Below are 27,556 nucleotides of genomic sequence, written 5' to 3' on the forward strand. Positions count from 1 at the left end.
AAGGAGGGAAGGAGGGAAGGAAGGAAGGAAGGAGGGAAGGAAGGAAGGAAGGAGGGAAGGAAGGAGGGAGGGAAGGAGGGAAGGAGGGAAGGAAGGAAGGAAGGAAGGAAGGAAGGAAGGAAAAAAAAGTCTTCCCTGAGCCCTTACACTGTCGACACCTTGAAGCAGTGCGGGAGGGCCAGTGGTCAAATGGATCTCACCATGACTTAAATAAGCTCTTCCTTGGGGGTGGGCGTGGGGGGGGGGGAGGTGGGAGGGGGGGGAGGTCGGGAGGCGGGAGGTGAAAGAAGCGGGAATTCCTAGTCGCCCAACTTCCTTCAACTTTGCGCAGTGGCAATATCGTAGCCCATGAGGTCTAACCGAGGCGTGATTATTGCTAATTGAAAACTTTTTCCAATACCCCGCCATGATGTCTTGAAATACAGTCAGCATTGGCAATTATTGCTGGTCTCTCTGGAGGCTTCATCCATGGTATGCAAATGACAGAGTTTTAGCTCCTCCCAGTGTGAAGGAGAATACTCACTTCCCACAGCAATGTATTGATGGTTGATGCCTGGAGCAGAAGGAGAAAGTGAGCTGGTCTGGCTGTAATGGGCAAAAATGATGTCTTCCCTGAGCCCTTACACTGTCGACACCTTGAAGCAGTGCGAGAGGGCCAGTGGTCAAATGGATCTCACCATGACTTAAATAAGCTCTTCCTTGGAAGCGGGAATTCCTAGTCGCCCAACTTCCTTCAACTTTGCTCAGTGGCAATATCGTAGCCCATGAGGTCTAAACGAGGCATGATTATTGCTAATTGAAAACTTTTTCCAATACCCCGCCATGATGTCTTGAAATATAGTCAGCATTGGCAATTTTTGCTGGTCTCTCAGGAGGCTTCATCCATGGTATGCAAATGACAGAGTTTTAGCTCCTCCCAGTGTGGAGGAGAATCCTCGCTTCCCACAGCAATGTATTGATGGTTGATGCCTGGAGCAGAAGGAGAAAGTGAGCTGGTCTGGCTGTAATGGGCAAAAATGATGTCTTCCCTGAGCCCTTACACTGTCGACACCTTGAAGCAGTGCGGGAGGGCCAGTGGTCAAATGGATCTCACCATGACTTAAATAAGCTCTTCCTTGGAAGCGGGAATTCCTAGTCGCCCAACTTCCTTCAACTTTGCGCAGTGGCAATATCGTAGCCCATGAGGTCTAACCGAGGCGTGATTATTGCTAATTGAAAACTTTTCCCAATACCCCGCCATGATGACTTGAAATATAGTCAGCATTGGCAATTTTTGCTGGTCTCTCAGGAGGCTTCATCCATGGTATGCAAATGACAGAGTCTTAGCTCCTCCCAGTGTGGAGGAGAATCCTCGCTTCCCACAGCAATGTATTGATGGTTTATGCCTGGAGCAGAAGGAGAAAGTGAGCTGGTCTGGCTGTAATGGGCAAAAATGATGTCTTCCCTGAGCCCTTACACTGTCGACACCTTGAAGCAGTGCGGGGGGGCCAATGGTCAAATGCATCTCACCATGACTTAAATAAGCTCTTCCTTGGAAGCGGGAATTCCTAGTCGCCCAACTTCCTTCAACTTTGCGCAGTGGCAATATCGTAGCCCATGAGGTCTAACCGAAGCGTGATTATTGCTAATTGAAAACTTTTCCCAATACCCCGCCATGATGACTTGAAATATAGTCAGCATAGGCAATTTTTGCTGGTCTCTCAGGAGGCTTCATCCATGGTATGCAAATGACAGAGTCTTAGCTCCTCCCAGTGTGGAGGAGAATCCTCGCTTCCCACAGCAATGTATTGATGGTTTATGCCTGGAGCAGAAGGAGAAAGTGAGCTGGTCTGGCTGTAATGGGCAAAAATGATGTCTTCCCTGAGCCCCTACACTGTCGACACCTTGAAGCAGTGCTGGGGGGCCAGTGGTCAAATGGATCTCACCATGACTTAAATAAGCTCTTCCTTGGAAGCGGGAATTCCTAGTCGCCGAACTTCTTTCAACTTTGCGCAGTGGCAATATCGTAGCCCATGAGGTCTAACCGAGGCGTGATTATTGCTAATTGAAAACTTTTCCCAATACCCCGCCATGATGACTTGAAATATAGTCAGCATTGGCAATTTTTGCTGGTCTCTCAGGAGGCTTCATCCATGGTATGCAAATGACAGAGTCTTAGCTCCTCCCAGTGTGGAGGAGAATCCTCGCTTCCCACAGCAATGTATTGATGGTTTATGCCTGGAGCAGAAGGAGAAAGTGAGCTGGTCTGGCTGTAATGGGCAAAAATGATGTCTTCCCTGAGCCCTTACACTGTCGACACCTTGAAGCAGTGCGGGAGGGCCAGTGGTCAAATGGATCTCACCATGACTTAAATAAGCTCTTCCTTGGAAGCGGGAATTCCTAGTCGCCCAACTTCCTTCAACTTTGCGCAGTGGCAATATCGTAGCCCATGAGGTCTAACCGAGGCGTGATTATTGCTAATTGAAAACTTTTTCCAATACCCCGCCATGATGTCTTGAAATATAGTCAGCGTTGGCAATTTTTGCTGGTCTCTCAGGAGGCTTCATCCATGGTATGCAAATGACAGAGTTTTAGCTCCTCCCAGTGTGGAGGAGAATCCTCGCTTCCCACAGCAGTGTATTGATGGTTGATGCCTGGAGCAGAAGGAGAAAGTGAGCTGGTCTGGCTGTAATGGGCAAAAATGATGTCTTCCCTGAGCCCTTACACTGTTGACACCTTGAAGCAGTGCGGGAGGGCCAGTGGTCAAATGGATCTCACCATGACTTAAATAAGCTCTTCCTTGGAAGCGGGAATTCCTAGTCGCCCAACTTCCTTCAACTTTGCGCAGTGGCAATATCGTAGCCCATGAGGTCTAACCGAGGCGTGATTATTGCTAATTGAAAACTTTTCCCAATACCCCGCCATGATGACTTGAAATATAGTCAGAATTGGCAATTTTTGCTGGTCTCTCAGAAGGCTTCATCCATGGTATGCAAATGACAGAGTCTTAGCTCCTCCCAGTGTGGAGGAGAATCCTCGCTTCCCACAGCAATGTATTGATGGTTTATGCCTGGAGCAGAAGGAGAAAGTGAGCTGGGCTGGCTGTAATGGGCAAAAATGATGTCTTCCCTGAGCCCTTACACTGTCGACACCTTGAAGCAGTGCGGGGGGAGCCAGTGGTCAAATGGATCTCACCATGACTTAAATAAGCTCTTCCTTGGAAGCGGGAATTCCTAGTCGCCCAACTTCCTTCAACTTTATGCAGTGGCAATATCGTAGCACATGAGGTCTAACCGAGGCGTGATTATTGCTAATTGAAAACTTTTCCCAATACCCCACCTTGATGACTTGAAATATAGTCAGCATTGGCAATTTTTGCTGGTCTCTCAGGAGGCTTCATCCATGGTATGCAAATGACAGAGTCTTAGCTCCTCCCAGTGTGGAGGAGAATCCTCGCTTCCCACAGCAATGTATTGATGGTTTATGCCTGGAGCAGAAGGAGAAAGTGAGCTGGTCTGGCTGTAATGGGCAAAAATGATGTCTTCCCTGAGCCCTTACACTGTCGACACCTTGAAGCAGTGCGGGAGGGCCAGTGGTCAAATGGATCTCACCATGACTTAAATAAGCTCTTCCTTGGAAGCGGGAATTCCTAGTCGCCCAACTTCCTTCAACTTTGCGCAGTGGCAATATCGTAGCCCATGAGGTCTAATCGAGGCGTGATTATTGCTAATTGAAAACTTTTCCCAATACCCTGCCATGATGACTTGAAATATTGTCAGCATTGGCAATTTTTGCTGGTCTCTCAGGAGGCTTCATCCATGGTATGCAAATGACAGAGTCTTAGCTCCTCCCAGTGTGGAGGAGAATCCTCGCTTCCCACAGCAATGTATTGATGGTTTATGCCTGGAGCAGAAGGAGAAAGTGTGCTGGTCTGGCTGTAATGGGCAAAAATGATGTCTTCCCTGAGCCCTTACACTGTCGACACCTTGAAGCAGTGCGGGAGGGCCAGTGGTCAAATGGATCTCACCATGACTTAAATAAGCTCTTCCTTGGAAGCGGGAATTCCTAGTCGCCCAACTTCCTTCAACTTTGCGCAGTGGCAATATCGTAGCCCATGAGGTCTAACCGAGGCGTGATTATTGCTAATTGAAAACTTTTCCCAATACCCCGCCATGATGACTTGAAATATAGTCAGCATTGGCAATTTTTGATGGTCTCTCTGGAGGCTTCATCCACGGTATGCAAATGACAGAGTCTTAGCTCCTCCCAGTGTGGAGGAGAATCCTCGCTTCCCACAGCAATGTATTGATGGTTTATGCCTGGAGCAGAAGGAGAAAGTGAGCTGGTCTGGCTGTAATGGGCAAAAATGATGTCTTCCCTGAGCCCCTACACTGTCGACACCTTGAAGCAGTGCGGGAGGGCCAGTGGTCAAATGGATCTCACCATGACTTAAATAAGCTCTTCCTTGGAAGCGGGAATTCCTAGTCGCCCAACTTCCTTCAACTTTGCGCAGTGGCAATATCGTAGCCCATGAGGTCTAACCGAGGCGTGATTATTGCTAATTGAAAACTTTTCCCAATACCCCGCCATGATGACTTGAAATATAGTCAGCATTGGCAATTTTTGCTGGTCTCTCAGGAGGCTTCATCCATGGTATGCAAATGACAGAGTCTTAGCTCCTCCCAGTGTGGAGGAGAATCCTCGCTTCCCACAGCAATGTATTGATGGTTTATGCCTGGAGCAGAAGGAGAAAGTGAGCTGGTCTGGCTGTAATGGGCAAAAATGATGTCTTCCCTGAGCCCTTACACTGTCGACACCTTGAAGCAGTGCGGGAGGGCCAGTGGTCAAATGGATCTCACCATGACTTAAATAAGCTCTTCCTTGGAAGCGGGAATTCCTAGTCGCCCAACTTCCTTCAACTTTGCGCAGTGGCAATATCGTAGCCCATGAGGTCTAACCGAGGCGTGATTATTGCTAATTGAAAACTTTTTCCAATACCCCGCCATGATGTCTTGAAATATAGTCAGCGTTGGCAATTTTTGCTGGTCTCTCAGGAGGCTTCATCCATGGTATGCAAATGACAGAGTTTTAGCTCCTCCCAGTGTGGAGGAGAATCCTCGCTTCCCACAGCAGTGTATTGACGGTTGATGCCTGGAGCAGAAGGAGAAAGTGAGCTGGTCTGGCTGTAATGGGCAAAAATTATGTCTTCCCTGAGCCCTTACACTGTTGACACCTTGAAGCAGTGCGGGAGGGCCAGTGGTCAAATGGATCTCACCATGACTTAAATAAGCTCTTCCTTGGAAGCGGGAATTCCTATTCGCCCAACTTCCTTCAACTTTGCGCAGTGGCAATATCGTAGCCCATGAGGTCTAACCGAGGCGTGATTATTGCTAATTGAAAACTTTTCCCAATACCCCGCCATGATGACTTGAAATATAGTCAGAATTGGCAATTTTTGCTGGTCTCTCAGAAGGCTTCATCCATGGTATGCAAATGACAGAGTCTTAGCTCCTCCCAGTGTGGAGGAGAATCCTAGCTTCCCACAGCAATGTATTGATGGTTTATGCCTGGAGCAGAAGGAGAAAGTGAGCTGGTCTGGCTGTAATGGGCAAAAATGATGTCTTCCCTGAGCCCTTACACTGTCGACACCTTGAAGCAGTGCGGGGGGAGGCAGTGGTCAAATGGATCTCACCATGACTTAAATAAGCTCTTCCTTGGAAGCGGGAATTCCTAGTTGCCCAACTTCCTTCAACTTTACGCAGTGGCAATATCGTAGCCCATGAGGTCTAACCGAGGCGTGATTATTGCTAATTGAAAACTTTTCCCAATACCCCACCTTGATGACTTGAAATATAGTCAGCATTGGCAATTTTTGCTGGTCTCTCAGGAGGCTTCATCCATGGTATGCAAATGACAGAGTCTTAGCTCCTCCCAGTGTGGAGGAGAATCCTCGCTTCCCACAGCAATGTATTGATGGTTTATGCCTGGAGCAGAAGGAGAAAGTGTGCTGGTCTGGCTGTAATGGGCAAAAATGATGTCTTCCCTGAGCCCTTACACTGTCGACACCTTGAAGCAGTGCGGGAGGGCCAGTGGTCAAATGGATCTCACCATGACTTAAATAAGCTCTTCCTTGGAAGCGGGAATTCCTAGTCGCCCAACTTCCTTCAACTTTGCGCAGTGGCAATATCGTAGCCCATGAGGTCTAACCGAGGCGTGATTATTGCTAATTGAAAACTTTTTCCAATACCCCGCCATGATGTCTTGAAATATAGTCAGCATTGGCAATTTTTGCTGGTCTCTCAGGAGGCTTCATCCATGGTATGCAAATGACAGAGTTTTAGCTCCTCCCAGTGTGGAGGAGAATCCTCGCTTCCCACAGCAATGTATTGATGGTTGATGCCTGGAGCAGAAGGAGAAAGTGAGCTGGTCTGGCTGTAATGGGCAAAAATGATGTCTTCCCTGAGCCCTTACACTGTCGACACCTTGAAGCAGTGCGGGAGGGCCAGTGGTCAAATGGATCTCACCATGACTTAAATAAGCTCTTCCTTGGAAGCGGGAATTCCTAGTCGCCCAACTTCCTTCAACTTTGCGCAGTGGCAATATCGTAGCCCATGAGGTCTAACCGAGGCGTGATTATTGCTAATTGAAAACTTTTCCCAATACCCCGCCATGATGACTTGAAATATAGTCAGCATTGGCAATTTTTGATGGTCTCTCTGGAGGCTTCATCCATGGTATGCAAATGACAGAGTCTTAGCTCCTCCCAGTGTGGAGGAGAATCCTCGCTTCCCACAGCAATGTATTGATGGTTTATGCCTGGAGCAGAAGGAGAAAGTGAGCTGGTCTGGCTGTAATGGGCAAAAATGATGTCTTCCCTGAGCCCTTACACTGTCGACACCTTGAAGCAGTGCGGGAGGGCCAGTGGTCAAATGGATCTCACCATGACTTAAATAAGCTCTTCCTTGGAAGCGGGAATTCCTAGTCGCCCAACTTCCTTCAACTTTGCGCAGTGGCAATATCGTAGCCCATGAGGTCTAACCGAGGCGTGATTATTGCTAATTGAAAACTTTTCCCAATACCCCGCCATGATGACTTGAAATATAGTCAGAATTGGCAATTTTTGCTGGTCTCTCAGAAGGCTTCATCCATGGTATGCAAATGACAGAGTCTTAGCTCCTCCCAGTGTGGAGGAGAATCCTCGCTTCCCACAGCAATGTATTGATGGTTTATGCCTGGAGCAGAAGGAGAAAGTGAGCTGGTCTGGCTGTAATGGGCAAAAATGATGTCTTCCCTGAGCCCTTACACTGTCGACACCTTGAAGCAGTGCGGGGGGAGGCAGTGGTCAAATGGATCTCACCATGACTTAAATAAGCTCTTCCTTGGAAGCGGGAATTCCTAGTTGCCCAACTTCCTTCAACTTTACGCAGTGGCAATATCGTAGCCCATGAGGTCTAACAGAGGCGTGATTATTGCTAATTGAAAACTTTTCCCAATACCCCACCTTGATGACTTGAAATATAGTCAGCATTGGCAATTTTTGCTGGTCTCTCAGGAGGCTTCATCCATGGTATGCAAATGACAGAGTCTTAGCTCCTCCCAGTGTGGAGGAGAATCCTCGCTTCCCACAGCAATGTATTGATGGTTTATGCCTGGAGCAGAAGGAGAAAGTGTGCTGGTCTGGCTGTAATGGGCAAAAATGATGTCTTCCCTGAGCCCTTACACTGTCGACACCTTGAAGCAGTGCGGGAGGGCCAGTGGTCAAATGGATCTCACCATGACTTAAATAAGCTCTTCCTTGGAAGCGGGAATTCCTAGTCGCCCAACTTCCTTCAACTTTGCGCAGTGGCAATATCGTAGCCCATGAGGTCTAACCGAGGCGTGATTATTGCTAATTGAAAACTTTTTCCAATACCCCGCCATGATGTCTTGAAATATAGTCAGCATTGGCAATTTTTGCTGGTCTCTCAGGAGGCTTCATCCATGGTATGCAAATGACAGAGTTTTAGCTCCTCCCAGTGTGGAGGAGAATCCTCGCTTCCCACAGCAATGTATTGATGGTTGATGCCTGGAGCAGAAGGAGAAAGTGAGCTGGTCTGGCTGTAATGGGCAAAAATGATGTCTTCCCTGAGCCCTTACACTGTCGACACCTTGAAGCAGTGCGGGAGGGCCAGTGGTCAAATGGATCTCACCATGACTTAAATAAGCTCTTCCTTGGAAGCGGGAATTCCTAGTCGCCCAACTTCCTTCAACTTTGCGCAATGGCAATATCGTAGCCCATGAGGTCTAACCGAGGCGTGATTATTGCTAATTGAAAACTTTTCCCAATACCCCGCCATGATGACTTGAAATATAGTCAGCATTGGCAATTTTTGATGGTCTCTCTGGAGGCTTCATCCATGGTATGCAAATGACAGAGTCTTAGCTCCTCCCAGTGTGGAGGAGAATCCTCGCTTCCCACAGCAATGTATTGATGGTTTATGCCTGGAGCAGAAGGAGAAAGTGAGCTGGTCTGGCTGTAATGGGCAAAAATGATGTCTTCCCTGAGCCCTTACACTGTCGACACCTTGAAGCAGTGCGGGGGGGCCAGTGGTCAAATGGATCTCACCATGACTTAAATAAGCTCTTCCTTGGAAGCGGGAATTCCTAGTCGCCCAACTTCCTTCAACTTTGCGCAGTGGCAATATCGTAGCCCATGAGGTCTAACCGAGGTGTGATTATTGCTAATTGAAAACTTTTTCCAATACCCCGCCATGATGTCTTGAAATATAGTCAGCATTGGCAATTTTTGCTGGTCTCTCAGGAGGCTTCATCCATGGTATGCAAATGACAGAGTTTTAGCTCCTCCCAGTGTGGAGGAGAATCCTCGCTTCCCACAGCAATGTATTGATGGTTGATGCCTGGAGCAGAAGGAGAAAGTGAGCTGGTCTGGCTGTAATGGGCAAAAATGATGTCTTCCCTGAGCCCTTACACTGTCGACACCTTGAAGCAGTGCGGGAGGGCCAGTGGTCAAATGGATCTCACCATGACTTAAATAAGCTCTTCCTTGGAAGCGGGAATTCCTAGTCGCCCAACTTCCTTTAACTTTGTGCAGTGGCAATATCGTAGCCCATGAGGTCTAACCGAGGCGTGATTATTGCTAATTGAAAACTTTTCCCAATACCCCGCCATGATGACTTGAAATATAGTCAGCATTGGCAATTTTTGCTGGTCTCTCAGGAGGCTTCATCCATGGTATGCAAATGACAGAGTCTTAGCTCCTCCCAGTGTGGAGGAGAATCCTCGCTTCCCACAGCAATGTATTGATGGTTTATGCCTGGAGCAGAAGGAGAAAGTGAGCTGGTCTGGCTGTAATGGGCAAAAATGATGTCTTCCCTGAGCCCTTACACTGTCGACACCTTGAAGCAGTGCGGGGGAGCCAGTGGTCAAATGGATCTCACCATGACTTAAATAAGCTCTTCCTTGGAAGCGGGAATTCCTAGTCGCCCAACTTCCTTCAACTTTGCGCAGTGGCAATATCGTAGCCCATGAGGTCTAACCGAGGCGTGATTATTGCTAATTGAAAACTTTTCCCAATACCCCGCCATGATGACTTGAAATATAGTCAGCATTGGCAATTTTTGCTGGTCTCTCAGGAGGCTTCATCCATGGTATGCAAATGACAGAGTCTTAGCTCCTCCCAGTGTGGAGGAGAATCCTCGCTTCCCACAGCAATGTATTGATGGTTTATGCCTGGAGCAGAAGGAGAAAGTGAGCTGGTCTGGCTGTAATGGGCAAAAATGATGTCTTCCCTGAGCCCTTACACTGTCGACACCTTGAAGCAGTGCGGGAGGGCCAGTGGTCAAATGGATCTCACCATGACTTAAATAAGCTCTTCCTTGGAAGCGGGAATTCCTAGTCGCCCAACTTCTTTCAACTTTGCGCAGTGGCAATATCGTAGCCCATGAGGTCTAACCGAGGCGTGATTTTTGCTAATTGAAAACTTTTTCCAATACCCTGCCATGATGTCTTGAAATATAGTCAGTAAGGTTGAGTGACTTTCATTTTTTTAAGATCGAGTCGGGTTTTGGGAAACCCGATTTTGTCCAGAGTCGAGTCGAGTGAAGTCGGCCGATTATCGCTTAAAGTCGGGGATCGACCGAAACACGAAACCCAATGCAAGTCAATGGGGAAGCATAGCTGGCAGTGAGTGGAGGCCAGGAAAACACCTACAGTGCCCATTTTAATGCCAAAAACATCCAGTCTTGTTTTCTGAAGCTTGTCAATCTAAATTAACTTTATAATAATAGTTGGGCACTGGAAATTGGGGGTGATTTGGCAAAAGTTGTGGGGGGTAGGGCTGGTTCAAGGTTTTAGTGGGCACAGGAAACATGGACTACGTCACGGCGGTGGAGCAGTGAGAGGTAAGTATGTCAAGTTTGCAAGTGCTGTGATCCTAAGCAAGCAGGGGGGCCCACTCGTTGGCATTGGCACTGGCACAGGGCCCCTCAAAGTACAGCGGTGTGTTTGCACGGCGGGGGCGCCTCCCACCAGCAGCGACACTTTTGCGTACTCTGAGGGGCCCTGTGCCAGTGACGTCGCCAACGAGTATGCCCCCCCCACCTGATGAAGGAACCTGTACTTTCATCTGCACCTTCCTCTTTGTCCCTGTGTAAGGTGGTATAACATGCGGGAAGGGGAACCTGACTTTCAGCAGGGTCAGATTCTGGCTGTGTAGAGTGCAAGGGGAATGTAGTGGTCTAGGTCAATGTACCAGCAGACTCATGTAGCAGTGGCTGGGCAGTGGGCAGGATGAGGAGGAAACAGATATAGGGCCAAAGAATAAAGTAGGCTAAATGCAGTTCAAAATTGGTAACAGGACTAAACAGGCGGCATTGCTTTGTTGAGTGGAGTAGCAAACCCAGGAGCAGCAGACACTGTTTTAAGGGCCCAAACACACTAATAGGCCAAATGCAGTTTAATATCTGATACTATAGGCCGAAAGCCATAAGGTTGAAGCTCAGCTTTATTCAGTTGAGGGCAACACCAGGGAGGGGCAGACACCGTTAGTAGGCCGTAACCAAAGTTGAAGGCCAAATGCAGTTTAAAATCTGATACTATAGGCCGAAAGCCACAAGGTTGAAGCACAGCTTTATTCAGTTGAGGGCAACACCAGGGAGGGGCAGACACCGTTAGTAGGCCGTAACCAAAGTTGAAGGCCAAATGCAGTTTAATATCTGATACTATAGGCCGAAAGCCACAAGGTTGAAGCACAGCTTTATTCAGTTGAGGGCAACACCAGGGAGGGGCAGACACCGTTAGTAGGCCGTAACCAAAGTTGAAGGCCAAATGCAGTTTAATATCTGATACTATAGGCCGAAAGCCACAAGGTTGAAGCACAGCTTTATTCAGTTGAGGGCAACACCAGGGAGGGGCAGACACCGTTAGTAGGCCCTAACCACCATTTTGTTTTTTAAAAAACACTTAATGAGAGCCAGAAGGTTGAAGCACAGCTTTATTCAGTTGAGGGCAACACCAGGGAGGGGCAGACACCGTTAGTAGGCCCTAACCACCATTTTGTTTTTTTAAAAACACTTAATGAGAGCCAGAAGGTTGAAGCACAGCTTTATTCAGTTGAGGGCAACACCAGGGAGGGGCAGACACCGTTAGTAGGCCCTAACCACCATTTTGTTTTTTAAAAAACACTTAATGAGAGCCAGAAGGTTGAAGCACAGCTTTATTCAGTTGAGGGCAACACCAGGGAGGGCCAGACACCGTTAGTAGGCCGTAACCAAAGTTGAAGGCCAAATGCAGTTTAAAATCTGATACTATAGGCCGAAAGCCACAAGGTTGAAGCACAGTTTTATTCAGTTGAGGGCAACACCAGGGAGGGGCAGACACCGTTAGTAGGCCGTAACCAAAGTTGAAGGCCAAATGCAGTTTAAAATCTGATACTATAGGCCGAAAGCCACAAGGTTGAAGCACAGCTTTATTCAGTTGAGGGCAACACCAGGGAGGGGCAGACACCGTTAGTAGGCCGTAACCAAAGTTGAAGGCCAAATGCAGTTTAATGTCTGATACTATAGGCCGAAAGCCACAAGGTTGAAGCACAGCTTTATTCAGTTGAGGGCAACACCAGGGAGGGGCAGACACCGTTAGTAGGCCGTAACCAAAGTTGAAGGCCAAATGCAGTTTAATATCTGATACTATAGGCCGAAAGCCACAAGGTTGAAGCACAGCTTTATTCAGTTGAGGGCAACACCAGGGAGGGGCAGACACCGTTAGTAGGCCCTAACCACCATTTTGTTTTTTAAAAAACACTTAATGAGAGCCAGAAGGTTGAAGCACAGCTTTATTCAGTTGAGGGCAACACCAGGGAGGGGCAGACACCGTTAGTAGGCCCTAACCACCATTTTGTTTTTTAAAAAACACTTAATGAGAGCCAGAAGGTTGAAGCACAGCTTTATTCAGTTGAGGGCAACACCAGGGAGGGGCAGACACCGTTAGTAGGCCCTAACCACCATTTTGTTTTTTTAAAAACACTTAATGAGAGCCAGAAGGTTGAAGCACAGCTTTATTCAGTTGAGGGCAACACCAGGGAGGGGCAGACACCGTTAGTAGGCCCTAACCACCATTTTGTTTTTTAAAAAACACTTAATGAGAGCCAGAAGGTTGAAGCACAGCTTTATTCAGTTGAGGGCAACACCAGGGAGGGCCAGACACCGTTAGTAGGCCGTAACCAAAGTTGAAGGCCAAATGCAGTTTAAAATCTGATACTATAGGCCGAAAGCCACAAGGTTGAAGCACAGCTTTATTCAGTTGAGGGCAACACCAGGGAGGGGCAGACACCGTTAGTAGGCCGTAACCAAAGTTGAAGGCCAAATGCAGTTTAATATCTGATACTATAGGCCGAAAGCCACAAGGTTGAAGCACAGCTTTATTCAGTTGAGGGCAACACCAGGGAGGGGCAGACACCGTTAGTAGGCCCTAACCACCATTTTGTTTTTTAAAAAACACTTAATGAGAGCCAGAAGGTTGAAGCACAGCTTTATTCAGTTGAGGGCAACACCAGGGAGGGGCAGACACCGTTAGTAGGCCGTAACCAACGTTGAAGGCCAAATGCAGTTTAATATCTGATACTATAGGCCGAAAGCCACAAGGTTGAAGCACAGCTTTATTCAGTTGAGGGCAACACCAGGGAGGGGCAGACACCGTTAGTAGGCCCTAACCACCATTTTGTTTTTTTAAAAAACACTTAATGAGAGCCAGAAGGTTGAAGCACAGCTTTATTCAGTTGAGGGCAACACCAGGGAGGGGCAGACACCGTTAGTAGGCCGTAACCAAAGTTGAAGGCCAAATGCAGTTTAATATCTGATACTATAGGCCGAAAGCCACAAGGTTGAAGCACAGCTTTATTCAGTTGAGGGCAACACCAGGGAGGGGCAGACACCGTTAGTAGGCCGTAACCAAAGTTGAAGGCCAAATGCAGTTTAATATCTGATACTATAGGCCGAAAGCCAGAAGGTTGAAGCACAGCTTTATTCAGTTGAGGGCAACACCAGGGAGGGTCAGACACCGTTAGTAGGCCCTAACCACCATTTTGTTTTTTAAAAAACACTTAATGAGAGCCAGAAGGTTGAAGCTCAGCTGTATTCAGTTGAGGACAACACCAGGGAGGGGCAGACACCGTTAGTAGGCCGTAACCAAAGTTGAAGGCCAAATGCAGTTTAATATCTGATACTATAGGCCGAAAGCCAGAAGGTTGAAGCACAGCTTTATTCAGTTGCAGCTTCTTTGCAATAATATAAAGAAGACGCGACAGGACAACACTCGGTGGATGCCATATCTGTGTTTTCAATGGAAAAAAACCTTTCAGTTAACTACTTGCAGGAGAAAGTTTTTGTAGCTGGTGGCCAATTTTGGTACTGTACCAGTTTTTGGTTGTATGTGTTTTTGTTTTTAATGTTAAAATGTATGCATTTGATATCTCTCCAGTATTTTCTTTATTATAAGCAAAATACTTATTTTTATATTTTCTGATATTTTATACCGGAGTGTTCGTCGGGACACGCTTATAAACTTGATAATTGGTTCCAGGGGTACACGGGCAGCAGTGATCTGGTCAGTGGAGGCCTAGTGGAAGGAGGGACCGCAGACAGGCTTCGAAGGCCTAACATGATAAAATGGGCTGGCTGTAGGCACTTTATAATTGGTTCCAGGGGTACACGGGCAGCAGTGATCTGGTCAGTGGAGGCCTAGTGGAAGGAGGGACCGCAGACAGGCTTCGAAGGCCTAACCTAATAAAATGGGCTGGCTGTAGGCACTTTAAAATAGGTTCCAGGGGTACACGGGCAGCAGTGGTCTGGTCAGTGGAGGCCTAGTGGAAGGAAGGACCGCAGACAGGCTTCGAAGGCCTAACATGATAAAATGGGCTGGCTGTAGGCACTTTATAATTGGTTCCAGGGGTACACGGGCAGCAGTGATCTGGTCAGTGGAGGCCTAGTGGAAGGAGGGACCGCAGACAGGCTTCGAAGGCCTAACATAATAAAATGGGCTGGCTGTAGGCACTTTAAAATAGGTTCCAGGGGTACACGGGCAGCAGTGGTCTGGTCAGTGGAGGCCTAGTGGAAGGAAGGACCGCAGACAGGCTTCGAAGGCCTAACATGATAAAATGGGCTGGCTGTAGGCACTGTAAAATAGGTTCCAGGGGTACACGGGCAGCAGTGGTGTGGTCAGTGGAGGCCTAGTGGAAGGAAGGACCGCAGACAGGCTTCGAAGGCCTAACATGATAAAATGGGCTGGCTGTAGGCACTGTAAAATAGGTTCCAGGGGTACACGGGCAGCAGTGGTGTGGTCAACGGAGGCCGATTGTAATGAGTGTCTGCCAGTTAGTAGTCAAAAAACAACAAATAAATGTGAATGTCTCGCATTAAAACAAAGACACTAAAGGGTGCAATCATTAGGTTCAGGGGTGGGATCCTCTGCGTTGTTTCAGACCTACTAATTTAGCGCAAAGTATTTACTGTGGTAAATAGAGGACACTGCCCCTGACTATGTTATGTACCATCATACATGTCAACACAATGGTATTGTCAGTGGCAGGTATGGAAGGATGTCAGCGCATAGACTAAACATTGGTGGGAGTGTGAGAGATAACTGTGGAAGTGGTAGAGCAATGTTTGACCTGGAGGTGGGTGAACTCTCTTGTGGCCGGCGGTACAGGCCCAGGGCCCCTCATGTTACAACAGTGTGTCTGACGTTGGGTGCGCACCACCACCGCCAGAGATACTTTATTGTACAATGAGGGACCCAGTACCAATGCCATCGACCAAAAGCGAGCACACCCACCTCTTCAGGCAAACAGCTGTCTCACGGGTGCTTGCGCCAAGTCGCGATACCACGGCCCCGTGTGGGGAGTTTGGCCATTTAGGGAGGTGTAAACATGTCATATGCCGGACAATCAGCTGCAGAAAATTAGACATTAGAAAAGTAATTCACAGTAGTCCACAGGCAAGAGCTTTTCATAGGAAAGCTAGGTGTCGGCCGGGCAAGGCGGGGCAAAAGATTTTGAAATCCAGTTGTGGTTCATTTTAATGAATGTTAGATCGTCAACATTTTGGGTAGCCAGACGAGTCCTTTTTTCGGTTAATATTGAACCTGCAGCACTGAATACTCTTTCTGATAGGACACTTGCTGCCGGGCAAGCAAGCTCCTGCAATGCATATTCTGCCAATTCTGGCCAGGTGTCTAATTTTGAGGCCCAGTAATCAAATGGGAATGACGGTTGAGGGAGAACATCGATAAGGGATGAAAAATAGTTAGTAACCATACTGGACAAATGTTGCCTCCTGTCACTTTCAATTGATGCAGCAGTACCTGTCCTGTCTGCGGTCATAGCAAAATCACTCCACAACCTGGTCAGAAAACCCCTTTGTCCAACACCACTTCTGATGTGTGCACCCCTAACACTACTAATCTGCTGCCCCCTGGAGCTCGTGTGATAACGATCACGTGCGCTGTGTGCTGGGAATGCCTGAAGCAAACGGTCAACAAGAGTTGATTGTTTGGTTGCTAATATTAGTTCCAAGTTCTCATGTGGCATAATATTTTGCAATTTGCCTTTATAGCGTGGATCAAGGAGGCAGGCCAACCAGTAATCGTCATCGTTCATCATTTTCGTTATGCGTGTGTCCCTTTTTAGGATACGTAAGGCATAATCCGCCATGTGGGCCAAAGTTCCAGTTGTCAAATCTCCGGTTGTGATTGGTTGAGGGGCAGTTTCAGGCAAATCTACGTCACTTGTGTCCCTCAAAAAACCAGAACCCGGCCTTGCCACGCAACCAATTTCCAGTGCCCCCGGGAAAGCTTCCGCATTAAAAATATACTCATCCCCATCATCCTCCTCGTCCTCCACCTCCTCTTCGCCCGCTACCTCGTCCTGTACACTGCCCTGACCAGACAATGGCTGACTGTCATCAAGGCTTTCCTCTTCCTCTGGTGCAGACGCCTGCTCCTTTATGTGCGTCAAACTTTGCATCACAGATGCATTAGGGGGATGCTCATGCTTATTACGGCGTTGTCTGCACTAACCAGCCGTGTGCATTCCTCAAAACACTGAAGGACTTGACACATGTCTTGTATCTTGGACCACTGCACACCAGACAACTCCATGTCTGCCATCCTACTGCCTGCCCGTGTATGTGTATCCTCCCACAAAAACATAACAGCCCGCCTCTGTTGGCACAGTCTCTGAAGCATGTGCAGTGTTGAGTTCCACCTTGTTGCAACGTCTATGATTAGGCGATGCTGGGGAAGGTTCAAAGACCGCTGATAGGTCTGCATACGGCTGGAGTGTACAGGCGAACGTCGGATATGTGAGCAAAGTCCACGCACTTTGAGGAGCAGGTCGGAGAACCCAGGATAAGTTTTCAATAAGCACTGCACCACCAGGTTTAAGGTGTGAGCCAGGCAAGGAATGTGTTTCAGTTGGGAAAGGGAAATGGCAGCCGTGAAATTCCTTCCGTTATCACTCACTACCTTGCCTGCCTCAAGATCTACTGTGCCCAGCCACGACTGCGTTTCTTGTTGCAAGAACTCGGACAGAACTTCCGCGGTGTGTCTGTTGTCGCCCAAACACTTCATAGCCAATACAGCCTGCTGACGCTTGGCAGTAGCTGGCCCATAATGGGACAACTGGTGTGCAACAGTGTCATCTGCCGATGGAGTGGTTGGCCGACTGTGGTCTGTGGAAGAGCTGTAGCTTCTGCAGGAGGACGAGGAGGAGGAGGAGGTGGTGCGAACGCCTACAGCCAACTGTTTCCTAGACCGTGGGCTAGGCACAACTGTCCCGAAATTGATGTCCCCTGAGGACCCTGCATCCACCACATTCACCCAGTGTGCCGTGATGGACACATAACGTCCCTGGCCATGCCTACTGGTCCATGCATCTGTAGTCAGGTGCACCTTTGTACTCACAGATTGCCTGAGTGCATGGACGATGCGCTGTTTAACATGTTGGTGCAGGGCCGGGATGGCTTTTCTGGAAAAAAAGTGTCGACTGGGTAGCTCGTATCGTGGTTCAGCGTACTCCATCAGGGCTTTGAAAGCTTCACTTTCAACTAACCGGTAGGGCATCATCTCTAACGATATTAGTCTAGCTATGTGGGCGTTAAAACCCTGTGTACGCGGATGCGAGGATAAGTACTTCCTTTTTCTAACCAGAGTCTCATGTAGTGTGAGCTGAACTGGAGAGATGGAGATCGTGGAACTTGCGGGTGTGCCGGTGGACATGGCAGACTGCGAGACGGTTGGAGATGGTATTGTTTCCGCCGGTGACCTAGATGCAATATTTCCTCCTACAAAACTGGTGATTCCCTGACCCTGAGTGCTTTTGGCTGGCAAAGAAACCTGCACAGATACTGCCGGTGGTGCGGAAAATGGTGGCCTTACAGTGACGGAAGGGATGTTGCGTTGCTGACTAGCTTCATTGGCCGAGGGTGCTACAACCTTAAGGGACGTTTGGTAGTTAGTCCAGGCTTGAAAATGCATGGTGGTTAAGTGTCTATGCATGCAACTAGTATTGAGACATTTCAGATTCTGACCTCTGCTTAAGCTAGTTGAACATTTTTGACAGATGACTTTGCGCTGATCAATTGGATGTTGTTTAAAAAAATGCCAGACTGCACTCTTCCTAGCATCGGATCCCTTTTCAGGTATTGCAGACTGAGCTTTAACCGGATGGCCACGCTGTCCTCCAACAGGTTTTGGCTTTGACACGCGTTTTGGGCCAGATACGGGCCCGGCAGATGGAACCTGTTGCGATGTTGATGCCTGCTGCGGCCCCTCCTCCACCTCCGCTTCTGAACTACTGCCGCCTGCACCCTGTTCCCCCAATGGCTGCCAATCGGGGTCAATAACTGGGTCATCTATTAACTCCTCTTCGAGCTCGTGTGCAACTTCGTCTGTGTCACTGTGTCGTTCGGTGGTATAGCGTTCGTGGCGGGGCAACATAGTCTCATCAGGGTCTGATTGTGGATCAGTACCCTGAGAGGGCAATGTGGTGTTCTGAGTCAAAGGAGCAGCATAGTACTCTGGCTGTGGCTGTGCATCAGTGCACTCCATGTCAGAATCAACTTGTAATGGGCATGGCCTGTTAAGTGTTTCACTTTGTAAGCCAGGGACGGTATGTGTAAAGAGCTCCATGGAGTAACCCGTTGTGTCGCCTGCTGCATCCTTCTCTCTTGTTGTAGTTTTTGCTGAAGAGGACAAGGAAGCGACTTGTCCCTGACCGTGGACATCCACAAGCGACGCGCTGCTTTTACATTTACCAGTTTCAGAAGAGGAGGCAAAAGAGCTAGAGGCTGAGTCTGCAATGTAAGCCAAAACTTGCTGTTGCTGCTCCGCCTTTAAAAGCGGTTTTCCTACTCCCAGAAAAGAGAGCGTTCGAGGCCTTGTGTAGCCAGACGACGAAACTGGCTCCACAGCTCCAGACTTACGTGGAATATTTTTATCCCCACGACCACCTGATGCTCCACTACCACTACCATCATTACCAGCTGACAATGAACGCCCACGGCCACGACCTCTTGCACCAGACTTCCTCATTGTTTTAAAAACTTAACCAAAGTAACTTTATTTGTTGCTGTCAAACAACTTACACGGTAAGCTATAACTTCAGTATGATTTCAATATCCCTTAACAGGTTGGTGAGACCACAAGGAAAATCAGGCACAATGTTACACACTCTGTTTTCTGTGGCACAAAATCACAGAGATGCCACACACACAGGACTGTCACTCAAGCACAAATGTCAATATTAATCTCCCACCTTTTTTTTTTTTTTTTTTTTTCCCTCAGGGAGACTTTAGAAACCAAATAAGATAAATTGTTTTTTTCAGGGACAATTTAGAAACCAAATAATAATAAAAAAAAAAAAGCTTTCTATGGCCCAGTGCCCACTGAGTGAGAGATGGCACACACAGGAGTCAGGATCAGGAGTGGCACACAAGCCCTGAGGACAGTATTAATCTCCCACTGATGGATGTAGTGTTTTTTTTTTCAGGTAGATTTTAGAACCCAAATCAAGCAAAAAAATAAATAGGCTTTCTATGGCCCACTGAGTGAGAGATGGCGCGCACAGGAGTCAGGATCAGGAGTGGCACACAAGCCCTGAGGACAGTATTAATCTCCCACTGATGGATGTAGTTTTTTTTTTTTTTTCAGGTAGATTTTAGAACCCAAATCAAGCAAAAAAATAAATAGGCTTTCTATGGCCCACTGAGTGAGAGATGGCGTGCACAGGAGTCAGGATCAGGAGTGGCACACAAGCCCTGAGGACAGTATTAATCTCCTACTGATGGATGTAGTGTTTTTTTTTTCAGGTAGATTTTAGAACCCAAATCAAGCAAAAAAATAAATAGGCTTTCTATGGCCCACTGAGTGAGAGATGGCGCGCACAGGAGTCAGGATCAGGAGTGGCACACAAGCCCTGAGGACAGTATTAATCTCCCACTGATGGATGTAGTTTTTTTTTTTTTTCAGGTAGATTTTAGAACCCAAATCAAGCAAAAAAATAAATAGGCTTTCTATGGCCCACTGAGTGAGAGATGGCGCGCACAGGAGTCAGGATCAGGAGTGGCACACAAGCCCTGAGGACAGTATTAATCTCCCACTGATGGATGTAGTTTTTTTTTTTTTTTCAGGTAGATTTTAGAACCCAAATCAAGCAAAAAAATAAATAGGCTTTCTATGGCCCACTGAGTGAGAGATGGCGCGCACAGGAGTCAGGATCAGGAGTGGCACACAAGCCCTGAGGACAGTATTAATCTCCCACTGATGGATGTAGTTTTTTTTTTTTTTTCAGGTAGATTTTAGAACCCAAATCAAGCAAAAAAATAAATAGGCTTTCTATGGCCCACTGAGTGAGAGATGGCGCGCACAGGAGTCAGGATCAGGAGTGGCACACAAGCCCTGAGGACAGTATTAATCTCCCACTGATGGATGTAGTTTTTTTTTTTTTTTCAGGTAGATTTTAGAACCCAAATCAAGCAAAAAAATAAATAGGCTTTCTATGGCCCACTGAGTGAGAGATGGCGCGCACAGGAGTCAGGATCAGGAGTGGCACACAAGCCCTGAGGACAGTATTAATCTCCCACTGATGGATGTAGTGTTTTTTTTTTCAGGTAGATTTTAGAACCCAAATCAAGCAAAAAAATAAATAGGCTTTCTATGGCCCACTGAGTGAGAGATGGCGCGCACAGGAGTCAGGATCAGGAGTGGCACACAAGCCCTGAGGACAGTATTAATCTCCCACTGATGGATGTAGTGTTTTTTTTCAGGTAGATTTTAGAACCCAAATCAAGCAAAAAAATAAATAGGCTTTCTATGGCCCACAGAGTGAGAGATGGCGCTCACAGGAGTCAGGATCAGGAGTGGCACACAAGCCCTGAGGACAATATTAATCTCCCACTGATTGATGTAGTGTTTTTTTTTCAGGTAGATTTTAGAACCCAAATCAAGCAAAAAAATAAATAGGCTTTCTATGGCCCACTGAGTGAGAGATGGCGCACACAGGGATGGCACACACACGGATGGCACTCTAGCAGAAATGCAAATCTTAATCTCCCACAAAAAAAAAAAAAAACAGGGACTGTCCTACAATTACTATCTCCCTGCAGTAATCTCAGCCAGGTATGGCAGGCAGCAATAGGAGTGGACTGATGCACAAATTAAATAAAATGTGTGGATAAACAAAAAAGATAGCTGTGCAGAAAGGAAGGAACAAGAGGATATGTGCTTTGAAAAAAGCAGTTGGTTTCCACAGTGGCGTACACACAGCAATACAGCTATCACGGAGCCTTCTAGGGCAGCCCAATGAGCTACAGCGCTGAGAGAAAAAAAAAAAATGTAGCTTCCAGTGTCCCTGCACACCGAAGGTGGTGTTGGACAGTGGAAATCGCTACAGCACAAGCGGTTTGGTGGTTAGTGGACCCTGCCTAACGCTATCCCTGCTTCTGACGAAGCGGCAGCAACCTCTCCCTAAGCTCAGATCAGCAGCAGTGAGATGGCGCTCGGCGGGAACGCCCCTTTATAGTCCCTGTGACGCCGCAGACAGCAAGCCAATCACTGCAATGCCCTTCTCTAAGATGGTGGGGACCAGGACCTATGTCATCACGCTGCCCACACTCTGCATTCACCTTCATTGGCTGAGAAATGGCGCTTTTCGCGTCATTGAACCGCGACTTTGGCACGAAAGTCGCGTACCGCATGGCCGACAAGCACAGGGGTCGGATCGGGTTTCATGAGACGCCGACTTAGCCAAAAGTCGGCGACTTTTGAAAATGAACGACCCGTTTCGCTCAACCCTAATAGTCAGCATTGGCAATTTTTGCTGGTCTCTCAGGAGGCATCATCCATGGTATTGCAAATGACAGAGTCTTAGCTCCTCCCAGTGTGGAGGAGAATCCTCGCTTCCCACAGCAATGTATTGATGGTTTATGCCTGGAGCAGAAGGAGAAAGTGAGCTGGTCTGGCTGTAATGGGCAAAAATGATGTCTTCCCTGAGCCCTTACACTGTCGACACCTTGAAGCAGTGCGGGAGGGCCAGTGGTCAAGTGGATCTCACCATGGCGGGGTATTGGGACACCTTGAAGGAGTGCGGGAGGGCCAGTGGTCAAATGGATCTCACCATGACTTAAATAAGCTCTTCCTTGGAAGCGGGAATTCCTAGTCGCCCAACTTCCTTCAACTTTGCGCAGTGGCAATATCGTAGCCCATGAGGTCTAACCGAGGCGTGATTATTGCTAATTGAAAACTTTTCCCAATACCCCGCCATGATGACTTGAAATATAGTCAGCATTGGCAATTTTTGCTGGTCTCTCAGGAGGCTTCATCCATGGTATGCAAATGACAGAGTCTTAGCTCCTCCCAGTGTGGAGGAGAATCCTCGCTTCCCACAGCAATGTATTGATGGTTTATGCCTGGAGCATAAGGAGAAAGTGAGCTGGTCTGGCTGTAATGGGCAAAAATGATGTCTTCCCTGAGCCCTTACACTGTCGACACCTTGAAGCAGTGCGGGAGGGCCAGTGGTCAAATGGATCTCACCATGACTTAAATAAGCTCTTCCTTGGAAGCGGGAATTCCTAGTCGCCCAACTTCCTTCAACTTTGCGCAGTGGCGATATCGTAGCCCATGAGGTCTAACCGAGGCGTGATTATTCCTAATTGAAAACTTTTCCCAATACCCCGCCATGATGATTTGAAATATAGCCAGTATTGGCAATTTTTGCTGGTCTCTCAGGAGGCTTCATCCATGGTATGCATATGACAGAGTCTTAGCTCTTCCCAGTGTGGAGGAGAATCCTCGCTTCCCACAGCAATGTATTGATGGTTTATGCCTAGAGCAGAAGGAGAAAGTGAGCTGGTCTGGCTGTAATGGGCAAAAATGATGTCTTCCCTGAGCCCTTACACTGTCGACACCTTGAAGCAGTGCGGGAGGGCCAGTGGTCAAATGGATCTCACCATGGCGGGGTATTGGGACACCTTGAAGGAGTGCGGGAGGGCCAGTGGTCAAATGGATCTCACCATGACTTAAATAAGCTCTTCCTTGGAAGCGGGAATTCCTAGTCGCCCAACTTCCTTCAACTTTGCGCAATGGCAATATCGTAGCCCATGAGGTCTAACCGAGGCGTGATTATTGCTAATTGAAAACTTTTCCCAATACCCCGACATGATGACTTGAAATATAGTCAGCATTGGCAATTTTTGCTGGTCTCTCAGGAGGCTTCATCCATGGTATGCAAATGACAGAGTCTTAGCTCCTCCCAGTGTGGAGGAGAATCCTCGCTTCCCACAGCAATGTATTGATGGTTTATGCCTGGAGCAGAAGGAGAAAGTGAGCTGGTCTGGCTGTAATGGGCAAAAATGATGTCTTCCCTGAGCCCTTACACTGTCGACACCTTGAAGCAGTGCGGGAGGGCCAGTGGTCAAATGGATCTCACCATGGCGGGGTATTGGGACACCTTGAAGGAGTGCGGGAGGGCCAGTGGTCAAATGGATCTCACCATGACTTAAATAAGCTCTTCCTTGGAAGCGGGAATTCCTAGTCGCCCAACTTCCTTCAACTTTGCGCAGTGGCAATATCGTAGCCCATGAGGTCTAACCGAGGCGTGATTATTGCTAATTGAAAACTTTTCCCAATACCCCGCCATGATGACTTGAAATATAGTCAGCATTGGCAATTTTTGCTGGTCTCTCAGGAGGCTTCATCCATGGTATGCAAATGACAGTCTTAGCTCCTCCCAGTGGCGAGGAGAATCCTCGCTTCCCACAGCAATGTATTGATGGTTTATGCCTGGAGCAGAAGGAGAAAGTGAGCTGGTCTGGCTGTAATGGGCAAAAATGATGTCTTCCCTGAGCCCTTACACTGTCGACACCTTGAAGCAGTGCGGGAGGGCCAGTGGTCAAATGGATCTCACCATGACTTAAATAAGCTCTTCCTTGGAAGCGGGAATTCCTAGTCGCCCAACTTCCTTCAACTTTGCGCAGTGGCAATATCGTAGCCCATGAGGTCTAACCGAGGCGTGATTATAGCTAATTGAAAACTTTTCCCAATACCCAGCCGTGATGACTTGAAATATAGTCAGCATTGGCAATTTTTGCTGGTCTCTCAGGAGGCTTCATCCATGGTATGCAAATGACAGAGTCTTAGCTCCTCCCAGTGTGGAGGAGAATCCTCGCTTCCCACAGCAATGTATTGATGGTTTATGCCTGGAGCAGAAGGAGAAAGTGAGCTGGTCTGGCTGTAATGGGCAAAAATGATGTCTTCCCTGAGCCCTTACACTGTCGACACCTTGAAGCAGTGCGGGAGGGCCAGTGGTCAAATGGATCTCACCATGACTTAAATAAGCTCTTCCTTGGTAGCGGGAATTCCTAGTCGCCCAACTTCCTTCAACTTTGCGCAGTGGCAATATCGTAGCCCATGAGGTCTAACTGAGGCGTGATTATTGCTAATTGAAAACTTTTCCCAATACCCCGCCATGATGACTTGAAATATAGTCAGCATTGGCAATTTTTGTTAGTCTCTCAGGAGGCTTCATCCATGGTATGCAAATGACACAGTCTTAGCTCTTCCCAGTGTGGAGGAGAATCCTCGCTTCCCACAGCAATGTATTGATGGTTTATGCCTGGAGCAGAAGGAGAAAGTGAGCTGGTCTGGCTGTAATGGGCAAAAATGATGTCTTCCTTGAGCCCTTACACTGTCGACACCTTGAAGCAGTGCGGGAGGGCCAGTGGTCAAATGGATCTCACCATGACTTAAATAAGCTCTTCCTTGGAAGTGGGAATTCCTAGTCGCCCAACTTCCTTTAACTTTGTGCAGTGGCAATATCGTAGCCCATGAGGTCTAACCGAGGCGTGATTATTGCTAATTGAAAACTTTTCCCAATACCCCGCCATGATGACTTGAAATATAGTCAGCATTGGCAATTTTTGCTGGTCTCTCAGGAGGCTTCATCCATGGTATGCAAATGACAGAGTCTTAGCTCCTCCCAGTGTGGAGGAGAATCCTCGCTTCCAACAGCAATGTATTGATGGTTTATGCCTGGAGCAGAAGGAGAAAGTGAGCTGGTCTGGCTGTAATGGGCAAAAATGATGTCTTCCCTGAGCCCTTACACTGTCGACACCTTGAAGCAGTGCGGGAGGGCCAGTGGTCAAATGGATCTCACCATGACTTAAATAAGCTCTTCCTCGGAAGCTGGAATTCCTAGTCGCCCATTTCTTCAACTTTGCGCAGTGGCAATATCGTAGCCCATGAGGTCTAACCGAGGCGTGATTATTGCTAATTGAAAACTTTTCCCAATACCCCGCCATGATGACTTGAAATATAGTCAGCATTGGCAATTTTTGCTGGTCTCTCAGGAGGCTTCATCCATGGTATGCAAATGACAGAGTCTTAGCTCCTCCCAGTGTGGAGGAGAATCCTCGCTTCCCACAGCAATGTATTGATGGTTTATGCCTGGAGCATAAGGAGAAAGTGAGCTGGTCTGGCTGTAATGGGCAAAAATGATGTCTTCCCTGAGCCCTTACACTGTCGACACCTTGAAGCAGTGCGGGAGGGCCAGTGGTCAAATGGATCTCACCATGACTTAAATAAGCTCTTCCTTGGAAGCGGGAATTCCTTGTCGCCCAACTTCCTTCAACTTTGCGCAGTGGCAATATCGTAGCCCTTGAGGTCTAACCGAGGCGTGATTATTGCTAATTGAAAACTTTTCCCAATACCCTGCCATGATCACTTGAAATAAAGTCAGCATTGGCAATTTTTGCTGGTCTCTCAGGAGGCTTCATCCATGGTATGCAAATGACAGAGTCTTAGCTCCTCCCAGTGTGGAGGAGAATCCTCGCTTCCCACAGCAATGTATTGATGGTTTATGCCTGGAGCAGAAGGAGAAAGTGAGCTGGTCTGGCTGTAATGGGCAAAAATGATGTCTTCCCTGAGCCCTTACACTGTCGACACCTTGAAGCAGTGCGGGAGGGCCAGTGGTCAAATGGATCTCACCATGACTTAAATAAGCTCTTCCTTGGAAGCTGGAATTCCTAGTCGCCCAACTTCCTTCAACTTTGCGCAGTGGCAATATCGTAGCCCATGAGGTCTAACCGAGGCGTGATAATTGCTAATTGAAAACTTTTCCCAATACCCCGCCATGATGACTTGAAATATAGTCAGCATTGGCAATTTTTGCTGGTCTCTCAGGAGGCTTCATCCATGGTATGCAAATGACAGTCTTAGCTCCTCCCAGTGTGGAGGAGAATCCTCACTTCCCACAGCAATGTATTGATGGTTTATGCCTGGAGCAGAAGGAGAAAGTGAGCTGGTCTGGCTGTAATGGGCAAAAATGATGTCTTCCCTGAGCCCTTACTCTGTCGACACCTTGAAGCAGTGCGGGAGGGCCAGTGGTCAAATGGATCTCACCATGACTTAAATAAGCTCTTCCTTGGAAGCGGGAATTCCTAGTCGCCCAACTTCCTTCAACTTTGCGCAGTGGTAATATCGTAGCCCATGAGGTCTAACCGAGGCGTGATTATTGCTAATTGAAAACTTTTCCCAATACCCCGCCATGATGACTTGAAATATAGTCAGCATTGGCAATTTTTGCTGGTCTCTCAGGAGGCTTCATCCATGGTATGCAAATGACAGAGTCTTAGCTCCTCCCAGTGTGGAGGAGAATCCTCGCTTCCCACAGCAATGTATTGATGGTTTATGCCTGGAGCAGAAGGAGAAAGTGAGCTGGTCTGGCTGTAATGGGCAAAAATGATGTCTTCCCTGAGCCCTTACACTGTCGACACCTTGAAGCAGTGCGGGAGGGCCAGTGGTCAAATGGATCTCACCATGACTTAAATAAGCTCTTCCTTGGAAGCGGGAATTCCTAGTCACCCAACTTCCTTCAACTTTGCGCAGTGGCAATATCGTAGCCCATGAGGTCTAACCGAGGCGTGATTATTGCTAATTGAAAACTTTTCCCAATACCCCGCCATGATGACTTGAAATATAGTCAGCATTGGCAATTTTTGCTGGTCTCTCAGGAGGCTTCATCCATGGTATGCAAATGACAGAGTCTTAGCTCCTCCCAGTGTGGAGGAGAATCCTCGCTTCCCACAGCAATGTATTGATGGTTTATGCCTGGAGCAGAAGGAGAAAGTGAGCTGGTCTGGCTGTAATGGGCAAAAATGATGTCTTCCCTGAGCCCTTACACTGTCGACACCTTGAAGCAGTGCAGGAGGGCCAGTGGTCAAATGGATCTCACCATGACTTAAATAAGCTCTTCCTTGGAAGCGGGAATTCCTAGTCGCCCAACTTCCTTCAACTTTGCGCAGTGGCAATATCGTAGCCCATGAGGTCTAACCGAGGCGTGATTATTGCTAATTGAAAACTTTTCCCAATACCCCGCCATGATGACTTGAAATATAGTCAGCATTGGCAATTTTTGCTGGTCTCTCAGGAGGCTTCATCCATGGTATGCAAATGACAGAGTCTTAGCTCCTCCCAGTGTGGAGGAGAATCCTCGCTTCCCACAGCAATGTATTGATGGTTTATGCCTGGAGCAGAA

At 47.8% G+C, this 27,556-nt stretch overlaps 37 non-coding genes across 37 annotated transcripts; all 37 read left to right on the top strand.

The window, feature by feature from the left end:
• Nucleotides 1–319: 319 nt before the first annotated feature.
• Nucleotides 320–460, top strand: LOC143777197 (U4 spliceosomal RNA). Its single transcript, XR_013216009.1, has one exon. It is a non-coding gene; the product is annotated as a U4 spliceosomal RNA (small nuclear RNA).
• A 275-nt stretch (nt 461–735) lies between these two features.
• On the top strand, nt 736–876 carry LOC143777237 (U4 spliceosomal RNA). The gene has a single exon (XR_013216041.1). It is a non-coding gene; the product is annotated as a U4 spliceosomal RNA (small nuclear RNA).
• A 275-nt stretch (nt 877–1,151) lies between these two features.
• LOC143777431 (U4 spliceosomal RNA) lies at nt 1,152–1,292 on the top strand. The gene has a single exon (XR_013216164.1). It is a non-coding gene; the product is annotated as a U4 spliceosomal RNA (small nuclear RNA).
• A 275-nt stretch (nt 1,293–1,567) lies between these two features.
• On the top strand, nt 1,568–1,708 carry LOC143777768 (U4 spliceosomal RNA). Its single transcript, XR_013216469.1, has one exon. It is a non-coding gene; the product is annotated as a U4 spliceosomal RNA (small nuclear RNA).
• Nucleotides 1,709–1,983: 275 nt separating this feature from the next.
• Nucleotides 1,984–2,124, top strand: LOC143777432 (U4 spliceosomal RNA). Its single transcript, XR_013216165.1, has one exon. It is a non-coding gene; the product is annotated as a U4 spliceosomal RNA (small nuclear RNA).
• A 275-nt stretch (nt 2,125–2,399) lies between these two features.
• LOC143777740 (U4 spliceosomal RNA) lies at nt 2,400–2,540 on the top strand. Its single transcript, XR_013216444.1, has one exon. It is a non-coding gene; the product is annotated as a U4 spliceosomal RNA (small nuclear RNA).
• Nucleotides 2,541–2,815: 275 nt separating this feature from the next.
• Nucleotides 2,816–2,956, top strand: LOC143777176 (U4 spliceosomal RNA). The gene has a single exon (XR_013215990.1). It is a non-coding gene; the product is annotated as a U4 spliceosomal RNA (small nuclear RNA).
• A 276-nt stretch (nt 2,957–3,232) lies between these two features.
• On the top strand, nt 3,233–3,373 carry LOC143777236 (U4 spliceosomal RNA). Its single transcript, XR_013216040.1, has one exon. It is a non-coding gene; the product is annotated as a U4 spliceosomal RNA (small nuclear RNA).
• A 275-nt stretch (nt 3,374–3,648) lies between these two features.
• On the top strand, nt 3,649–3,789 carry LOC143777206 (U4 spliceosomal RNA). Its single transcript, XR_013216017.1, has one exon. It is a non-coding gene; the product is annotated as a U4 spliceosomal RNA (small nuclear RNA).
• A 275-nt stretch (nt 3,790–4,064) lies between these two features.
• On the top strand, nt 4,065–4,205 carry LOC143777418 (U4 spliceosomal RNA). The gene has a single exon (XR_013216152.1). It is a non-coding gene; the product is annotated as a U4 spliceosomal RNA (small nuclear RNA).
• A 275-nt stretch (nt 4,206–4,480) lies between these two features.
• Nucleotides 4,481–4,621, top strand: LOC143777433 (U4 spliceosomal RNA). The gene has a single exon (XR_013216166.1). It is a non-coding gene; the product is annotated as a U4 spliceosomal RNA (small nuclear RNA).
• Nucleotides 4,622–4,896: 275 nt separating this feature from the next.
• Nucleotides 4,897–5,037, top strand: LOC143777741 (U4 spliceosomal RNA). The gene has a single exon (XR_013216445.1). It is a non-coding gene; the product is annotated as a U4 spliceosomal RNA (small nuclear RNA).
• Nucleotides 5,038–5,312: 275 nt separating this feature from the next.
• LOC143777177 (U4 spliceosomal RNA) lies at nt 5,313–5,453 on the top strand. Its single transcript, XR_013215991.1, has one exon. It is a non-coding gene; the product is annotated as a U4 spliceosomal RNA (small nuclear RNA).
• A 276-nt stretch (nt 5,454–5,729) lies between these two features.
• LOC143777195 (U4 spliceosomal RNA) lies at nt 5,730–5,870 on the top strand. Its single transcript, XR_013216007.1, has one exon. It is a non-coding gene; the product is annotated as a U4 spliceosomal RNA (small nuclear RNA).
• A 275-nt stretch (nt 5,871–6,145) lies between these two features.
• On the top strand, nt 6,146–6,286 carry LOC143777676 (U4 spliceosomal RNA). Its single transcript, XR_013216388.1, has one exon. It is a non-coding gene; the product is annotated as a U4 spliceosomal RNA (small nuclear RNA).
• Nucleotides 6,287–6,561: 275 nt separating this feature from the next.
• On the top strand, nt 6,562–6,702 carry LOC143777419 (U4 spliceosomal RNA). Its single transcript, XR_013216153.1, has one exon. It is a non-coding gene; the product is annotated as a U4 spliceosomal RNA (small nuclear RNA).
• Nucleotides 6,703–6,977: 275 nt separating this feature from the next.
• LOC143777178 (U4 spliceosomal RNA) lies at nt 6,978–7,118 on the top strand. The gene has a single exon (XR_013215992.1). It is a non-coding gene; the product is annotated as a U4 spliceosomal RNA (small nuclear RNA).
• A 276-nt stretch (nt 7,119–7,394) lies between these two features.
• LOC143777233 (U4 spliceosomal RNA) lies at nt 7,395–7,535 on the top strand. The gene has a single exon (XR_013216038.1). It is a non-coding gene; the product is annotated as a U4 spliceosomal RNA (small nuclear RNA).
• Nucleotides 7,536–7,810: 275 nt separating this feature from the next.
• On the top strand, nt 7,811–7,951 carry LOC143777677 (U4 spliceosomal RNA). Its single transcript, XR_013216389.1, has one exon. It is a non-coding gene; the product is annotated as a U4 spliceosomal RNA (small nuclear RNA).
• A 275-nt stretch (nt 7,952–8,226) lies between these two features.
• LOC143777564 (U4 spliceosomal RNA) lies at nt 8,227–8,367 on the top strand. The gene has a single exon (XR_013216292.1). It is a non-coding gene; the product is annotated as a U4 spliceosomal RNA (small nuclear RNA).
• Nucleotides 8,368–8,642: 275 nt separating this feature from the next.
• On the top strand, nt 8,643–8,783 carry LOC143777755 (U4 spliceosomal RNA). The gene has a single exon (XR_013216457.1). It is a non-coding gene; the product is annotated as a U4 spliceosomal RNA (small nuclear RNA).
• Nucleotides 8,784–9,058: 275 nt separating this feature from the next.
• On the top strand, nt 9,059–9,199 carry LOC143777553 (U4 spliceosomal RNA). Its single transcript, XR_013216282.1, has one exon. It is a non-coding gene; the product is annotated as a U4 spliceosomal RNA (small nuclear RNA).
• Nucleotides 9,200–9,474: 275 nt separating this feature from the next.
• LOC143777434 (U4 spliceosomal RNA) lies at nt 9,475–9,615 on the top strand. The gene has a single exon (XR_013216167.1). It is a non-coding gene; the product is annotated as a U4 spliceosomal RNA (small nuclear RNA).
• Nucleotides 9,616–9,890: 275 nt separating this feature from the next.
• On the top strand, nt 9,891–10,030 carry LOC143777251 (U4 spliceosomal RNA). Its single transcript, XR_013216049.1, has one exon. It is a non-coding gene; the product is annotated as a U4 spliceosomal RNA (small nuclear RNA).
• A 12,169-nt stretch (nt 10,031–22,199) lies between these two features.
• On the top strand, nt 22,200–22,340 carry LOC143777435 (U4 spliceosomal RNA). Its single transcript, XR_013216168.1, has one exon. It is a non-coding gene; the product is annotated as a U4 spliceosomal RNA (small nuclear RNA).
• Nucleotides 22,341–22,615: 275 nt separating this feature from the next.
• On the top strand, nt 22,616–22,756 carry LOC143777239 (U4 spliceosomal RNA). The gene has a single exon (XR_013216043.1). It is a non-coding gene; the product is annotated as a U4 spliceosomal RNA (small nuclear RNA).
• Nucleotides 22,757–23,094: 338 nt separating this feature from the next.
• LOC143777175 (U4 spliceosomal RNA) lies at nt 23,095–23,235 on the top strand. Its single transcript, XR_013215989.1, has one exon. It is a non-coding gene; the product is annotated as a U4 spliceosomal RNA (small nuclear RNA).
• A 338-nt stretch (nt 23,236–23,573) lies between these two features.
• Nucleotides 23,574–23,714, top strand: LOC143777436 (U4 spliceosomal RNA). The gene has a single exon (XR_013216169.1). It is a non-coding gene; the product is annotated as a U4 spliceosomal RNA (small nuclear RNA).
• A 273-nt stretch (nt 23,715–23,987) lies between these two features.
• On the top strand, nt 23,988–24,128 carry LOC143777215 (U4 spliceosomal RNA). The gene has a single exon (XR_013216025.1). It is a non-coding gene; the product is annotated as a U4 spliceosomal RNA (small nuclear RNA).
• Nucleotides 24,129–24,403: 275 nt separating this feature from the next.
• On the top strand, nt 24,404–24,544 carry LOC143777591 (U4 spliceosomal RNA). Its single transcript, XR_013216315.1, has one exon. It is a non-coding gene; the product is annotated as a U4 spliceosomal RNA (small nuclear RNA).
• Nucleotides 24,545–24,819: 275 nt separating this feature from the next.
• Nucleotides 24,820–24,960, top strand: LOC143777554 (U4 spliceosomal RNA). Its single transcript, XR_013216283.1, has one exon. It is a non-coding gene; the product is annotated as a U4 spliceosomal RNA (small nuclear RNA).
• Nucleotides 24,961–25,233: 273 nt separating this feature from the next.
• On the top strand, nt 25,234–25,374 carry LOC143777437 (U4 spliceosomal RNA). Its single transcript, XR_013216170.1, has one exon. It is a non-coding gene; the product is annotated as a U4 spliceosomal RNA (small nuclear RNA).
• A 275-nt stretch (nt 25,375–25,649) lies between these two features.
• Nucleotides 25,650–25,790, top strand: LOC143777775 (U4 spliceosomal RNA). The gene has a single exon (XR_013216474.1). It is a non-coding gene; the product is annotated as a U4 spliceosomal RNA (small nuclear RNA).
• A 275-nt stretch (nt 25,791–26,065) lies between these two features.
• LOC143777612 (U4 spliceosomal RNA) lies at nt 26,066–26,206 on the top strand. Its single transcript, XR_013216332.1, has one exon. It is a non-coding gene; the product is annotated as a U4 spliceosomal RNA (small nuclear RNA).
• Nucleotides 26,207–26,479: 273 nt separating this feature from the next.
• Nucleotides 26,480–26,620, top strand: LOC143777581 (U4 spliceosomal RNA). Its single transcript, XR_013216307.1, has one exon. It is a non-coding gene; the product is annotated as a U4 spliceosomal RNA (small nuclear RNA).
• A 275-nt stretch (nt 26,621–26,895) lies between these two features.
• On the top strand, nt 26,896–27,036 carry LOC143777438 (U4 spliceosomal RNA). Its single transcript, XR_013216172.1, has one exon. It is a non-coding gene; the product is annotated as a U4 spliceosomal RNA (small nuclear RNA).
• A 275-nt stretch (nt 27,037–27,311) lies between these two features.
• On the top strand, nt 27,312–27,452 carry LOC143777439 (U4 spliceosomal RNA). Its single transcript, XR_013216173.1, has one exon. It is a non-coding gene; the product is annotated as a U4 spliceosomal RNA (small nuclear RNA).
• Nucleotides 27,453–27,556: the final 104 nt, after the last annotated feature.

The sequence above is a fragment of the Ranitomeya variabilis genome, chromosome 5, assembly GCF_051348905.1.
Source record: "Ranitomeya variabilis isolate aRanVar5 chromosome 5, aRanVar5.hap1, whole genome shotgun sequence".
Classification (NCBI taxonomy): Eukaryota; Metazoa; Chordata; class Amphibia; order Anura; family Dendrobatidae; genus Ranitomeya; species Ranitomeya variabilis.